Source organism: Penaeus japonicus, unplaced genomic scaffold (assembly GCF_977035675.1).
Source record: "Penaeus japonicus unplaced genomic scaffold, GWHDUDI00000001_assembly GWHDUDI00000032, whole genome shotgun sequence".
Lineage (NCBI taxonomy): Eukaryota > Metazoa > Arthropoda > Malacostraca > Decapoda > Penaeidae > Penaeus > Penaeus japonicus.
The window spans coordinates 13,465,321-13,480,320 of NW_028234434.1; the positions used below are offsets into that span (position 1 = coordinate 13,465,321).

The 15,000-nt window shown below is 29.5% G+C and overlaps 1 protein-coding gene across 2 annotated transcripts in view; it reads left to right on the plus strand.

Moving 5' to 3' along the window:
- Nucleotides 1-15,000, plus strand: part of LOC122242079 (homeotic protein ultrabithorax) — an 865,946-nt gene that overhangs the window by 9,394 nt on the left and 841,552 nt on the right. The gene's annotated exons all lie outside the window — the stretch shown is intronic.

Consider the following 15,000-nt stretch of genomic DNA (forward strand, 5'->3'; position numbering starts at 1 on the left):
AAAATTGCACAGACAACAAGGGCTGGGGGAGGGGGAGGGGGAGGGATGGATTGAAATTCGCACGTTTTAGATAAGGCCGAAATTTTCAAAATTTTCAGCGCTCGGCTCTTGTCTCCGCCCATATTGTCTGTGCGGGCGGCGGGCGGTCAGCGGCGATTCGGACGGCCTACGCAGCGATGTTACGGAAAGAATCGCACAGACGATGTTAGTTGGATCTAAGCGATCGAAGAGACATATTCATAATGGTATAACTGTATAATATGGGGACATAACATTAGTATATGTGTAGCCTTGTATATATCAGTGATATATCTCTTCATTATTTCTTATCAGTATTATTTCATTTATCAATTTACTTCCGTTTGTATTAATTTCAATGAATTAATTTCATCAGTTCATTGAAAAGCATACGACTCACACAGCTTTATTTATCATTAGGAAGAAAGCAAGCGACTAGCTAATGATAATGAGGATGATTCTGATAATAACAATTATAATAATGATGCTGAATAGATAGTAATGATTTAAGCTATGATATCAATAGTGGCTAGAGTAATAACAATAATAATAGCTACGGTAATGATTATGATAGTATAGATAATAGTAATGATATGGATTATAGTCCTGATATAGCAACAATAGTATTAATAAGACAATAACAATAATGATAAGTATCATATTAACATCAGTAATAAAACCGGCAATAACGATAATACGAACAAAACATAAAATAGATAAATAAATAAATAAATAAATACGATACACAGTAACAAAAAAAAAACAACATATTAGCGACCTAACAAAAAAAAAAATCTTAACGACCAAACAAAAAAACAGAAAAAGACAAATAAAAAAAAAGAGAAAAAAAAAGTAAGCGAAAAAATCATCAGCATGATATTACCGAAAGGAACTCGGCCTCAGCGGAGGATTCTAGCGCGCGCTTCACGAAATATGATCTTGACAATATAGGTGATTACTGTGTACTTCAGCAACGCCATAACTCGTTTTCTATAATCGAAATGATTATCATAATGATATTCAGAATGGATGGACCTGCAGAAGTGGTCGAAATAATTAGAATGTTAATGATAATGAATGCACCGCCATTTTTACTACACGCATTAGGTTGGTCGGGTCCGTTCATGACAAAAAATTATCATAATGCGATGAAGATGAAGGTAAATCTAAAGTTAAGTTGATGGAAATATGCAAGCGTAATTAGAATATGATTATCATCAATATTATTAAAATACAAATAAACATATTACTATCATTACTATTATGAATATCGTCCGTAGAGAATTATCATTATCAACAATATTTTTTTTTTCTTCATATATCTAAATTAATGTAACTGTTGATAAAGTTATATGATATAACAAAATCATCACTATTATCATCATCATAATTAATATCACCACCATCATCATTATTATTACTATTGCTATTGTGATTCTTATTTTTTCTTCAATTTCTTATCATTATTCTGATTATCATTACGATCGCTGTTATTGCTGTTATTATCATTTTTATATTGTTAATATTATCACGATTAGCATTATCAGAGTTAGTATTATTATAATTATCACATTATTTTCACAATTTTACTTTAATCGTTATCATTTCTATCATTTTTACTGTTATTGTTATTATCATCATTTTTATTATGTTATTATTATTACGTTTTTTTATAATCATTATCGTTAATATCAATGTTGTTAACACTTACCAATGCTATTGTTATTAATATTATTATTGTTATTATTATGATCTTTATTATTTTTATTATTATTATCATTATTACTATCATTATTATTATTATTATTATTATTATTATTATTATTATTATTATTATTATTATTATTATTATTATCACTATTACTATTATTATTATTATCATTATTATTATTATCATTATTATTATTATTATTGTTATTATTATTATCATCATCATTATTATTATCATTATTAATGCCATCATCATCGTTACTATTCTTATCATCATAATTATTATCATTATTATTACTATTATTATCATTATTGTTATTGTCAGTAGTAGTATTGCCAATATAATTATCTCATTTATTATCATTTTCATTGCCATTATGATTGCCATTATGTTACATATGATAATAATTATGATAATATTTATTATTATCATCATTATTATCATCCCCTTTATTACGATCATCTTATCACTACCATTACCGTTATTATCATTGTTATTGGTGTTATTATCATTATTATCATCATTGCTATTATCATTATCTTTGTTATCAGCATGATTATAATTACTATTGTTATTTTTGTTATCATTATCACTATTATTATCATTGCTATTATTATTATTATTATTATTATCATTATTATTATCATTATTATTATCATTATTGTTGTTGTTATTGTTATTATTATTATCGTTATTATTATTACTATTATTATTACTATTGTTATTAGTATTATTATTATTACTATTGTCATTATTATGATTATTGTTGTTATCATCGTTTTTCAATTTACCATTATTACTGTCGTTATCATTATTATCCTTATTATTATCACAAAAAATATTACTATTATTGTTGATTTTATTATTGGAAGTAGTAGAAGTCGTAGTAATATAATCATTATTGCTATGTTCATCATTATAGTTATCATTATCTTTAATGCAATAAATTATCAATGTTGTAGTCATTATCATTACATCTTCAATATCATCATTATGATTTATACTTTCATTATCATCATTATTATTTATCATTTCTTAATAATGATAATAATATTAATATCAATTATAATAATAATGATAATAATAATAATGATTATGATGGTAGCAATAATAACAGTAGATGATAATGATAATGATAATATCACTAATAATGATAATAATGATGATGAAGATAATAATGTTTATAATAATATTTATTATTATCATTATAATAATGATAATGATAATAATAATAGTAATGATAACAATTATCATAATAATGATGAGTGTAATGAAAACAATAATAATGAAAATATCAATAAGTGTAATAAGACTAATAACAATGATAATGATGACGATAAAATGAGAGTAATGATAATGATGATTATTATTATGATTATCATTATTATAATTTTCATCATTATTATTATCATCATCATTGTTATCATAATCATTATCTTGTTATTATCATTATTGTTAATATTATTATTATCATTATCATTATTATCATCATTATTATTTTCATCGTTATTATCATCACCATCATCATCATTATTATTATTGTTATTATCATTATTATTACTATTATTATTATTGTTATTATTGTTATTATTGTCACGGCCATTATTATTGATATCATTGTTATTATTGTCATTATTATTATTATCATTACTATTATTAGTATTATTACTATTAATATGATCATTATCATCTTTACTATTATCATTATCATTGTTATTATTATCATTATTTTCCTTATTATTAACATCCTTCTATTTTATCATCATCATCACCATCATCATCACCGTCACCATCACCATCATCATCATCCACACCATCATAATTATCATTAGCCGATGTGATCTGTTGAGCACACAATCAAACACAGCGGACTGGTGTTAAACGCTAAACGGTACACGTCATAAAGCAGCCAATTCACTGCATGACGTAACAGCCAAACAATTCATACGATGATAACAAGGTAAATAAATTCAGATAAAAGTGTTTTAAAAGAAAGATAACAGCGGTAAAAAACAAATAAACAAATAAGAATATTGAAATCCCTACGTGTTAGATATTATAAGAAATGAAAGAATAATATAGTGAATATACTTTCGTTTATCATTATTATTTTTATTATCATTTTCATTATCATTATTATTATCATTATTATCGTTATCATTATCATTTTTAATATTATTGTTATTGTCTTTAATACTTTTATCTTTTTTATTATTATCATATTTAATCATCATTACTATTTTGATTATCAACACCATCACCATCATTATCATCCTAATTATCAGTATCGTTATCATTGTTTTTATCATTATTGTTTTTATCATTATCATTATTACTATCATTATTGTCATCATTGTTGTTGCTGTTATTACTACCATTATCATCATCAGAGTCATCATCATCAACATTCTCATTACTATAACAATCATCATTATCATTATTACTATCGTTACCATTATCGTAATCATTATTGCCATTATAATCACGATCATTATTGTTGTGTTACTATTTTCACTATTATCATTACAATTGCTACCATTATTGTTACTACTATCATTACCATTACCATTATCATTATCATCATTATTATCATTATTACTGTCATTATCATCATCATTATCATTAATGGTACCATCATTACTATCATCATTATTATTATTATCATTATTATGATTATTATTATTATAATTATTATAATTATTATTATTATCTTTAACATCGTTATCGGTATCATTTTGACTATCATCTTTATCAAAACTATTATCATTATCATTGTTATTATCATTATTCTTATAATCTTATTATCCTTGATTATCTTATTAGCATCATCACTAATATCATTAATTGGTTTGTCATGTTAATATCATAACTATCACTCCATCAATATTATTATTATTATCTCTAATACTATCATTGTTATCAATATTATCATAATTTCATACGACTTATAGTTTTCAGTATTCGTTCATTTTACTGTTATCAGTATCATTATTGTTATTGTTATCCTTATCATTATCATTGATTTAATTGACCCAATTGATTTGATCATAATCATTTTCTTTGTTATTGCTATTATCATCGTTACTGTTATTACTGTTATTACTATTATTGCTATCATTATCATTATTAATATTACTGCTGTTGTTGTTATCATCAATGTTATTATATCATTATCATTATCAGAATTATCATCATTAGTTGTAGTAATAGTAATAACTTTATCATTACTATCATAGATATTGTGATTACAATATTTGTTATTGTCCTTGTCATCATTATAAATCATGATCATTATTGTAATTACTAATTCTACTATTACAGTTATCATTATTATCAATATTTCATTTTGTTGAATTATAGATTAAGATAGTAAACATAGTCATGGATCATATCATTACATAGAGATAGCAATAGTGATCAAAGGACATATCACTAATTACGATCATAACAAAAAACAAAAAACAAAAATTCACACCATGATAATGATAACAGATAATAACCATTACCACCCATTGTAATAACGCAATTACGCCAGAATTAACACACACACCCGAAGGCTATTATCAAAAAAAAAAAAAAAAAAAAGTAAAAAAAAAAAAAAAAAAAATGGTTATGATGATGAAACAAACTTCGAAGCGAATCTGATAATGATAATGACATATAGACTGTTATCACATACGAGGCATTAAAAAAACCGTTTCTTTTCGTTCAGTGTTTCGATTTAACACTTCATACGCATGCGAGATTTGGTGAAAAGGATCGTCCATCTCTTTGAGTTTGAACATTACTTTTGGGATGGGTTTAATCTGATGGAATTAAGATTTTTGTTTTATTTGTTATATGGTGGGAAAAATATATTTATGTTTATTTATTATGATATTCGTTTTTTACATGATCTTATTCTTTGAAATTTTACAAAGCCTAGTTCTTTGTATAAGCGTTTTTGTTTTTGTTTTTGTTGTTTTGGATTTTGCTTTTGTTTTCTTTGCTTATTTGTTTGGTTATATTGTTTGTTGGCTGATGTTTATTGTTTCTTGCTTATGCTTTTTGTTTCTTTTCTTTGAGAGGGCAGGTTAGGTGGGGTGGGGGCTGATGTTTATTTGCAATTATTTCTTTTCCATTTTGCTTCTTGTTTTGTTCTTCTATTATTTCTTCTTATTGTTATCATTATCATTTTCACTTTCTTTATCATTGATATCATTGTTATTATCATTAACATCATTATCATTATTGTTATTATTGCTATTATCATCATTACAATCATTATCACTGGCATCACCATTATTATTACTATCATCACTATCATTACCATCATCATTATCCATCATTCCTACAACCATTACCACCATCATTATTATCATAATTACTCTTTCTTTCTCTCTCTTCTTTCGCCCTATTCGTTTCCTCACCGGAATTAATTAATACCAAAAGTAAACCACAACTAAAGCCCCCATCTTAACACGCATTCCCCTCTCCTCCCCCCTCCCCCTCTCCACATCCCTCCCCACGCCCCTCCAATCCCAGACACACACACGCACACATACACACACACAAACACAAACACATATAACCGTATATCTACACACATACGCATGTATCCAACCTTCTAATACATCTTGGAGAATGATAAATATATGTAAAAAAAAACACACACACACAAAAAGCAAACAAACGAATGACAACCAACAGCCAAAGCAAAAAAAAAAAAAAAAAAAAAAAAAAAAAAGAAAAAAAAAAAAAAAAGAAGAAGAAGAAAAAGAAGAAGAAGAAGAAGAAGAAGAAGAAGAAGAAGAAGAAGAAAAAGAAGAAGAAGAAGAAAAAGAAAAAACAAATCTACATATATAAAGATAATCGCCAGCATTGTCGTTAGAGTTATGATGGCGACTAAAGCAAGTCCTGCTTTGCTATCTCTCCTAGAGCTATTTTTTTCTTTTTCTTTGTTTTTCTTCCTTATTCTTCAGTTTGCATTATCATTATTATGATTGTTGTTATCGTCATTATCGTTTGTGTTATCTTTGTGATGTCATTTTCTACTTCTTGTTTAGTAATGCTTCTCCTCTCCTTCCTTGGTTGTTTTCTCATATCTGCTTGATTTTTTTGCCTTTTCCTCTTCTTCATTTTATCATCTTTTTTTCCTCTCATCATTCTTATTGTCCTTCGTTCTCACTCTTGGCTACCTTTTTTTTTCCTTTCTATAATATGAAGATGTATACATACATACATACACACACACACACACACACACACACACACACACACACACACACGCACACACACACACACACACACACACACACACACACACACACACACACAGACACACACACACACACACACACACACACACACACACACACACACACACACACACACACACACACACACACTCACACGAAACACACACACACTCACAACATATATATATATATATATATATATATATATATATATATATATATATATATATATATATATATATATGTATATACAAATAATATAAAAAAGATAATCCATCACCTTTATCATCATCATCATCAATATTCACATATTCAGTTTCTCTTTCCCTTTTTTTGTTTTGTTTTTCTGCGTCTCCTTGACTTCATCATCAATACTCCCTTTCTTCCTCATTTTCATCATCATTATCCATGTTCTTCCCTTTTTGATTCTTTATTTTCGTGTCATTTTTTTCTTCTCTATTTCGTCTTGCTCTAATTTTCTTCATTTCCTTTGCTTTATCATTGATTGTTTATGCATTGTTCCATTCCCAGCCCTCTACCTCCACCTTCCATCCTCACCCTCCACCTCCACATTCCATCCCCTCCCCTCCCCTCTCCACCTCCACCTTCCATCCCCTCCTCTCCTCTCTCCACCTCCACCTCGACCTCCACCTTCCATCCCCTCCCCTCTCCAATTCCACCTCCACCTCCCCTCCCCTCCCCTCTCCACCTCCACCTCCACCTCCCCTCCCCTCCCCTCCCCTCTCCACCTCCACCTCCACCTTCCATCCCCTCCCCTCTCCACCTCCACCTTCCATTCCCTCCCCTCCCCGTCCACCCCTCTCCACCAGCTGTTCCTTCAACCAGTCGCCTCACGTCCTAATCTGCTTCTTTAGAGTGTCACCTCGATCAAAATCTCTGTCCCTGAAGCACGACCTGTAACAGTGATGCTTTCAAGAGGCAGATGGAGGGATAACTATGATAAAAAAAGAGGTAGGTGGAATAAAAAGGATAATAAAGTGTGAGGAGAGGAGAAAGAAAGAGGGAAAGATGGGGGGGAAAGGAGGAAGATAATACTGTTTAAAAATTAGGGGGAATTTGAGTAATGATATAAAGAGTGAGAGAAAGAGAATGGGAGAGAGAGAAAGAGAATGGAAAGGAGGGAGATGGTAATGAGAAAAAGTAGAAGGAATGAAAATGAAAATTAAGAATGATACGAAGAAAATGAAAGAGATAAAGTTAGTGGATGAGAGGAAGATGACTGGAGAGAGAAAGAGAGTGAAATAATATAATAGTTAAAAAAAATAAAAAAACGGGGGAGGGCGTAGAGGAGGGAAGGGAAAAATTAGAAGAACTTTGGGTATAAGTAGAATAAAGAATAAACAATGATAATAAAAAGGGGAAGTGAAATTAAGAAAATTAGGGGAATTACCAAAAACCTCGAAAAAAGAAAAAATACGAATACAACCAAAGAAGTACAAAGAATAGAGATGAGAGATAAAAAAGAGAAAGAAGGAAAAACGAAGACGAAGGAAAGAAGTGATACACCAAAGAAGAAACACAAAACATCAAAGATGAAAGAGAAGAAACAATAGATAAAAAAGAGAAAGTAGAAGGAATCAAAGAAGAAAAAGAAAGTAAAAAAGCGAAGCAAAGCAAATGAAAATCATAATAATAATATCAATAATAATAATAACAACAATAATGATAATGAAGATGCAAATAAATATATATACAAAAAAACAAAACAAAAACAAAGCAAGAACAACAAGAAAGTAAGCGCTCTCAAAAACCACAATCTCGACACGAGATAGAAACGCCGAAGTGATTTTTGTAGCGATGCGATGGTGAGCAATAGTGAAGTGGGGGTAGGGGTTTGGGAGGGGGGTGAGGGGGGTGGGGGGGAGGTGGACGCGAGGTGTTAGTCCCGTTAATGATAGTGACTGCGGCGGTGGTTACGGCCCCTTTGACTTGTCTTGTGGTTCCGTCGTGTGGTAGTTGTGGTTGCGACGGGGTGAGGGGGGTGATGAGGAGAAGAAGGGGGTCAGCGGGGGTGAGGGGGGTGAGGAGGAGAAGGGGGTCAGGGGGAGTTTGAATAGGTTGGGTAGAATTATCACCATTATCATTATCATTATCACCATTATCACTATCATTATCACCATTATCATTATCATTATCACCATTATCATTATCATTATCACCATTATCATTATCATTATCACCATTATCACTATCATTATCACCATTATCATTATCATTATCACCATTATCATTATCATTATCACCATTATCACTATCATTATCACCATTATCATTATCATTATCACCATTATCATTATCATTATCACCATTATCATTATCATTATCACCATTATCATTATCATTATCACCATTATCACTATCATTATCACCATTATCATTATCATTATCACCATTATCACTATCATTATCACCATTATCATTATCATTATCACCATTATCACTATCATTATCACCATTATCATTATCATTATCACCATTATCATTATCATTATCACCATTATCATTATCATTATCACCATTATCATTATCATTATCCTCATTATCATTATTACCATTATCACCATTATCACTATCATTATCACCATTATCATTATCATTATCACCATTATCATTATCATTATCACCATTATCATTATCATTATCACCATTATCATTATCATTATCACCATTATCATTATCATTATCACCATTATCACTATCATTATCACCATTATCATTATCATTATCACCATTATCATTATCATTATCACCATTACTATTATCATTATCCTCATTATCATTATTACCATTATCACCATTATCACTATCATTATCACCATTATCATCATCATTATCACCATTATCATTATCATTCTCACCATTATCATTATCATTATCACCATTATCATTATCATTATCCTCATTATCATTATTACCATTATCACCATTATCACTATCATTATCACCATTATCATTATCATTATCACCATTATCATTATCATTATCACCATTATCCTTCTCATTATCATTATCATTATCACCATTATCATTATCATTATCACCATTATCATTATCATTATCACCATTATCATTATCATTATCACCATTATCATTATCATTATCACCATTATCATTATCATCATTACCATTATCATTATCATTATCACCATTACCATTATCATCATCACCATTACCATTATCATCATCACCATTATCATTATCATCATCACCATTATCATTATCATCATCAGTATCATTATCCTTATTATCATCATCATTATCATCTTTATTATCATTAACATTGTCACCATTATCATTATCACCATTATCTTTATTACCATTATCATTATCACCATTATCTTTATTACCATTATCATTATCACCATTATCTTTATTACCATTATCATTATCACCATTATCATTATCATTATCACCATTATCATTATCATTATCACCATTATCATTATCATTATCACCATTATCATTATCATTATCACCATTATCATTATCATTATCACCATTATCATTATCATTATCACCATTATCATTATCATTATCACCATTATCATTATCATTATCACCATTATCATTATCATTATCACCATTATCATTATCATTATCACCATTATCATTATCATTATCCTCATTATCATTATTACCATTATCACCATTATCACTATCATTATCACCATTATCATTATCATTATCACCATTATCATTATCATTATCACCATTATCATTATCATTATCACCATTATCATTATCATTATCACCATTATCATTATCATTATCACCATTATCACTATCATTATCACCATTATCATTATCATTATCACCATTATCATTATCATTATCACCATTATCATTATCATTATCACCATTATCATTATCATTATCACCATTATCATTATCATTATCACCATTATCACTATCATTATCACCATTATCATTATCATTATCACCATTATCATTATCATTCTCACCATTATCATTATCATTATCACCATTATCATTATCATTATCACCATTATCATTATCATTATCACCATTATCATTATCATTATCACCATTATCATTATCATTATCACCATTATCATTATCATTATCACCATTATCATTATCATTATCACCATTATCATTATCATTATCCTCATTATCATTATTACCATTATCACCATTATCACTATCATTATCACCATTATCATTATCATTCTCACCATTATCATTATCATTATCACCATTATCATTATCATTGTTACTATCAATACTATCATCATTACCATTATCATTACACCATTATAATTATCATTGTCATTAGCATCATTATCATTATTACATTATTATCATTATCATTATCACCTTTATCATTATCATCATTACTTCTATCATTGTCATTATCATCATCACCATTATTACATTATTATCATTATCAGTATCACCATTATCATTATCATTATCACCATTATCATTATCATTATCACCATTATCATCATCATCATCATCATTATCAATATCACCATTATCATCATCAACGTCACCATTATCAATATCATTATCACCATTATCACTATCATTATCACCATTATCATTATCATTATCACCATTATCACTATCATTATCACCATTATCATTATCATTATCACCATTATCATTATCATTATCACCATTATCATTATCATTATCACCATTATCATTATCATTATCACCATTATCATTATCATTATCACCATTATCACTATCATTATCACCATTATCATTATCATTATCACCATTATCATTATCATTATCACCATTATCATTATCATTATCACCATTATCATTATCATTATCACCATTATCATTATCATTATCACCATTATCATTATCATTATCACCATTATCATTATCATTATCACCATTATCATTATCATTATCACCATTATCATTATCATTATCCTCATTATCATTATTACCATTATCACCATTATCACTATCATTATCACCATTATCATTATCATTATCACCATTATCATTATCATTATCACCATTATCATTATCATTATCACCATTATCATTATCATTATCACCATTATCACTATCATTATCACCATTATCATTATCATTGTCATCATTATCATTATCATTATCATCATTAGCCGTATCATTATCACCTTTATCCTTCTCATTATCATTATCACCATTATCATGATCATTATCATTATCATTATCATTATCACCATTATCATCCATTATCATTATCATTGTCATTATCACCATTATCATCTATCATTATCATCTTATCACTATCATTATCACCATTATCATTATCATTATCATCATCATTTTCATTATCACTATCATTATCATTATCACCATTATCACTATCATTATCACCATTATCATTATCATTATCACCATTATCATTATCATCAGCATCATTATCATCATCATTATTATTATTATCATCATTATCATTATCACCATTACCATTATCATTATCACCATTATCATTATCATTATTACCATTATCATTATCATTATCACCATTATCATTATCATTATTACCATTATCATTATCATTATTACCATTGTTATTATCATTATTACCATTATCATTATCATTATTACCATTGTTATTATCATTATCACCATTATTATTATCATTATCACCATTATCATTATCATTATCACCATTATCACTATCATTATCACCATTATCATTATCATTCTCACCATTATCATCATCATTCTCACCATTATCATTATCATTATCACCATTATAATTATAATTATCATCATTATCATTATCATTATCACCATTATCATTATCATTATCACCATTATCACTATCATTATCACCATTATCATTATCATTATCACCATTATCATTATCATTATAATTATTATCATTACTGTTATTATTTTCATTATCATTAAAATTATGATTATTATCATTACTGTTATTATTTTCATTATCATTAAAATTATGATTATTATCATTACTGTTATTATTTTCATTATCATTAAAATTATGATTATTATCATTACTGTTATTATTTTCATTATCATTAAAATTATGATTATTATCATTACTGTTATTATTTTCATTTTCATTAAATTCTGTTTCTTATTATCAAAGTCGTTATCATCATCATTCTTATTATGATTGTCATTATTGATTTTATCATTTACATAGTTATCATTACCACCATTATCTCTATGATTATTATCATCCTGTATCATTAATATCATTATCATTATCACCATTATCATTATCATTATAATTATAATTATTATCATTACTGTTATTATTTTCATTATCATTAAAATTATGATTATTATCATTACTGTTATTATTTTCATTATCATTAAAATTATGATTATTATCATTACTGTTATTATTTTCATTATCATTATCGTAACATTATCATTAACGTTATCATTATTAGTAATATTATCGCTATTATCATCATCATTATTACCGATAGGTCAATAATGAGTCTAATACCAAGAGAAAAAATACAAGAAATACAACATATCATTTCCAAAGAGATCACTCTATCTCAGCCTTCCCGAAGCCTCCCTGAATCTCAGCGCAGAAGTTGATCCGCATAAAATCCCTCAGTAAACGCAGGCAGATCTCAAACACATACACTCTCTCACTCTCTCACTCTCTCTGTCTCTCACTCTCTCTTGAGCTGTAGTTCCCCAAGACCTTTGTCTCCCCGGAGCATTTAAATACCCGTAAAGACTTTATAACTCATTCGGGCTGAGTTTACGGCCAGGGTGACGACCATCAAACTTCTCATAAACGCCACAAAATGATGGCTCTATCATTAGCCGAGGAGTAGCGGCCCGCTTTAACACGCGTCCGAGATAGTCTTGACTTAACACTTATAAGGATTTACATCCCATTCTTATTAGGCTGAATGACCCACTCGAGCAAACATTTGTTTAGCATAATTAAGGGCAACTGTAGTGGGAAAACACACACACACATACATACATACATATATACATACATGCACACATCGAGACACTGACATTTACAGACGCGCGTTTGGGATTTAAGGGAAAAGAGGAGGGTTCTTGTACGGCACTTGCTTCTAGACGCTCGTGTTGGTGTTGGCACTCGGTAACGGTCGGGTTAAAGGGGGGTGGGGATGGGTGAGGGGAGAGGGAGAGGGGAGGAGTGCCGGAATAAGGCGCGTGTGTATAGGCATATGATAAGCCTATCTTTTATAATGGTCCTATTTGTTTCCGTGTAACTCTTTTATTAGATCGGGTGATGGATGCTTGGCTATTGCGGCCGGTCCGATAGCAAGGGCTATTTCCCGTAATGGGTGCTTCGTCTCGCGTAGCATCTGTAGAGCCATCTCGTTCAGCGTTATATCCCATATAAGATGACGGACCGCGAGCGATAGACATCTCGTGTACAATGTAGTGCGCTATTATCAGTAGATTGAGAAACAACATGTGCAATGCCTCACTCTGCATTTATTCAAACAGTCGTGCAACATCCCCCCTTCCGAGCTTATGTGCGGTAGAAGGCCATCCCATTTATCGCATAGTGAGCTGGTGAATTATCCGCTACGAAGGGATAATGGGTCACCCATATGTGTGCAAACAGCCCCCTTTCGCAGAGCAGTGGGCCACCGTGCGTGTAGGCTAGTGGGCCACGTAGAACCCCCCCCCCCCCAATTCTAGTGGGCCACGCAGACCCCCCGAACCTACGCATGGTGGCCCACATATGCGTGACGGACCACCGCCGCGTGCAGATGCTCATTATCCTAATTTAATAAGGGAAGAGACATTAAAGACGGGAAGATGGCACGCTAATTCGGCATTCCTTAAGGCTGATATTCATAATTATATTGTTTAGCATGCTCAATGCGCCATGTTTGCGTTCCACACAAATTAAGTCTGGCTTAATGTAGATTTGTGTGTGGCTTATCCGTGGCTATAATTGCCCAATATAAAATGTTTTCCCGCCTAGCCAGTCTTCGGGCATTAAGAATATTGTTTGCGTGGAATGGAAGCTCAGGAGGAAAAATA